Genomic DNA, 3,813 nt, shown 5'->3' with positions numbered 1-3,813 from the left:
TACCAATTTTTTACAAACCCAGTCCCAGGTTCACTCTCCAGTTGCGTACACTTCCCTGAGTCCCAGGTTCACTCCTCACTGCTGCCTACTTCCCATAACTTTGTCAGGTTTAGGCGGATTTCGTAAAAAAGAAACACCCGTATGTCCTTACAAAATATAGTACTCAATACCGTTTAGTATCAATTATGGCCCATCCCTACCGCTTACCGCTGGAGACTGGAGTGCTGTCCCTTGTCAAAATGTTTCCAGGCAAAAATAAAACAAACAAATGTTAAGGAACTGTGTTTTCCGTCCACCAGTGAACTGAATACACATACACAGCTGTGTATTCATTCAAAAAAAACAAAAACAAAATAAAAGCAACAACAAAAAAACAAACTAGATAAATTTTATATAGCGTACATCTATGAACTTTGTAAAGCACGTTTAGTGGATATTGCACTGTTTAACAGCTCAATTTTAAAAAAATAGTCCGAGCGCTTTACATTTACAATTGGTCAGAATCAGCGTGGGTGCGCAACCGGATGCGCGGGTTGACGGAGGTAGGAAACAATAACAAACCCACATGGTTGCCATTACCTCCACCATCATTCTCGCTCACGGTTTGTGGAAAGCACTTCATTACAGGCACGTAATAGTGAATCTAGTTTTTGTTTTGAACATTTCTATTATTATTCTTTGTAAATTGACCCATATTAAAAGAAACATACAAACAAAACAGGCATGACCAGTCACTAACAATGCCGTGTAGTGTGTAGACAGTAACACAGTACGGTGAACATGACTGACACTGGGATCGGAATGTCGGAACCCATGAGTCGTTCGCAACTCTGCCTCACGTATTCATTTAATCAGTCAATTTAATTTTTATTAAGCTTGCGTAAAACATGCAAACAAAAAAGACATGACCAGTCACTAACAATGCAGTGTAGTGTGTAGACAGTAACACGGTACGGTGAACATGAATGACACTGGGATCGGAATGTCGGAACCCAGTAGTCGTTCGCAACTCAGCCTCGCGTACTCATTTAATCAGTCAATTTAAATTTCATTTAGCTTGCCTATTCTTCAAGTTTATGATATATTCACTTTTTCTATTTAAAAAGGGTAATCCAAACAGACCATAAAAACGATTTTATAATAAGCCGACTTCAACTTCCATCACTTACGACACGAACTTATTTTGGGTGTTTTTTTAAAAACAAAACCGTTTGACTCAAACTAAAGCTTCGGCATTGGATAAGGAGCGAGGTCCCTGTTGCCATCTTGCTTAGTTTATACAGAGACTGGGTTGCCAGCTTGGCTGTTCTTGATAAATAGTAGTAAATAGCACAACCTTGTGCAATGAGAGATAGAGAGAGAGAGAGAGAGAGATTTTGAAAAAAAAACGAATATATCTCTCTCTCTCTTGCCCCCCCCCTCTCTCTCTCTCTCTCTCTCTCACTCTCTCTCTCTCTCTCTCTCTCTCTCTCTCTCTCTCCCTCCCTCTCTCTCTCTCTTCCTATTTCATCTGTCACACTGTTTGACAATTTTCTTCACCTGGATCACTTGTACTTGTAATATCGGGTGTAAGGTAAAATTTTGAACAATTATTATTCTTTATAAAATGCAGAAACTTTGCAAATAAACCGATAGACTAGATATTAATTCGATTCGAAAAGTGGAACACAAAAGGAGAATTTGCGAATACCCGGTCCAGACATAAGCGTCATGGTCTTATTTATAAAGTGCAGAATCTTTGCAAATAAACGGATAAAATAGAGATTAATTCGATTCGAAAAGTGGAACACAAAAGCAGAATTTGCGAATGCCCGGTCCAGACATAAGTGTTATGGTCTTATTTATAAAATCTAGAAACTTTGAAAATAAACGGACAAGATAGAGATTCATTCGATTCGAAAAGTGGAACACAAAAGCAGAATTTGCGAATGCCCGGTCCAGACATAAGCGTTATGGTCTTATTTATAAAGTGCAGAAACTTTGCAAATAAACGGATAAGATAGAGATTCATTCGATTCGAAAAGTGGAACACAAAAGCAGAATTTGCGAATGCCCGGTCCAGACATAAGCGTTATGGTCTTATTTATAAAGTGCAGAAACTTTGCAAATAAACGGATAAGATATAGATTCATTCGATTCGAAAAGTGGAACACAAAAGCAGAATTTGCGAATGCCGGTCCAGACATAAGCGTTATGGTCTTATTTATAAAATCTAGAAACTTTGAAAATAAACGGACAAGATAGAGATTCATTCGATTCGAAAAGTGGAACACAAAAGCAGAATTTGCGAATGCCCGGTCCAGACATAAGCGTTATGGTCTTATTTATAAAGTGCAGAAACTTTGCAAATAAACGGATAAGATAGAGATTCATTCGATTCGAAAAGTGGAACACAAAAGCAGAATTTGCGAATGCCCGGTCCAGACATAAGCGTTATGGTCTTATTTATAAAGTGCAGAAACTTTGCAAATAAACGGATAAGATAGAGATTCATTCGATTCGAAAAGTGGAACACAAAAGCAGAATTTGCGAATGCCCGGTCCAGACATAAGCGCTATGGTCTTATTTATAAAGTGCAGAAACTTTGCAAATAAACGGATAAGATAGAGATTCATTCGATTCGAAAAGTGGAACACAAAAGCAGAATCTGCGAATGCCCGGTCCAGACATAAGCGTTATGGTCTTATTTATAAAGTGCAGAAACTTTGCAAATAAACGGATAGACTAGATGTTATTTCGATTCGAAAAGTGGAACACAAAAGGAAAATTTGCGAATACCCAGTCCAGACATAAGCGTCATAGTCCTATTTATAAAGTACAGAATCTTTGCAAATAGACGGATAAAATAGAGATTAATTCGATTCGAAAAGTGGAACACAAAAGCAGAATTTGCGAATGCCCGGTCCAGACATAAGCGCTATGGTCTTATTTATAAAGTGCAGAAACTTTGCAAATAAACGGAAAAAATAGAGATTAATTCTAATCGAACAGTGGAACACAAAGGCAGAATTTGCGAACAACCGGTCCAGACATAAGCGTTATGGTCTTTAAATCTAGAAACTTTGCAAATAAATGGATAAAATAGAGATTAATTCGATTCGAAAAGTGGAACACAAAAGCAGAATTTGCGAATGCCCGGTCCAGACATAAGCGTTATGGTCTTATTAATAAAATGCAGAAACTTTGCAAATAAACGGATAGACTAAATATTAATTCGATTCGAAAAGTGGAACACAAAAGCAGAATTTGCGAATGCCCGGTCCAGACATAAGCGCTATGGTCTTATTTATAAAGTGCAGAAACTTTGCAAATAAACGGAAAAAATAGAGATTAATTCTAATCGAACAGTGGAACACAAAGGCAGAATTTGCGAACAACCAGTCCAGACATAAGCGTTATGGTCTTATTTATAAAGTGCAGAAAATTTGCAAATAAACGGATAAGATAGAGATTAATTCGATTCGAAAAGTGGAACACAAAAGCAGAATTTGTGAATACCCGGTCCAGGCATAAGTGTCATGGTCTTGTTTAAATGAAACAATGCCATTAAAAAAAATATATGGTCAATGAGTAATTAAGCTAAATATGCGGAGTTCAAATAGATAACTTGATCTGTGAATTTTTTAAATAATTAGCTGTTTTTATTCTCCATCATTTAGGTTATGTGATTAAGTTTATAATTGAAATACAAACTTTATCTCACTTATCAATGTTTTGCAATAAAGGAGAGTGTGAGTGAACCTGAGCAAAGGAAATTATTTGAGAGAGTGATATTTATCATGCTTTTCAGTTTGTAGTTGAATTCTAGAATGG

This window comes from Berghia stephanieae, chromosome 3 (genome assembly GCF_034508935.2).
Source record: "Berghia stephanieae isolate SIO BIC M18660-M18661 chromosome 3, UCSD_Bste_1.3, whole genome shotgun sequence".
NCBI lineage: Eukaryota > Metazoa > Mollusca > Gastropoda > Nudibranchia > Aeolidiidae > Berghia > Berghia stephanieae.
This window is presented reverse-complemented; position numbering follows the sequence as displayed.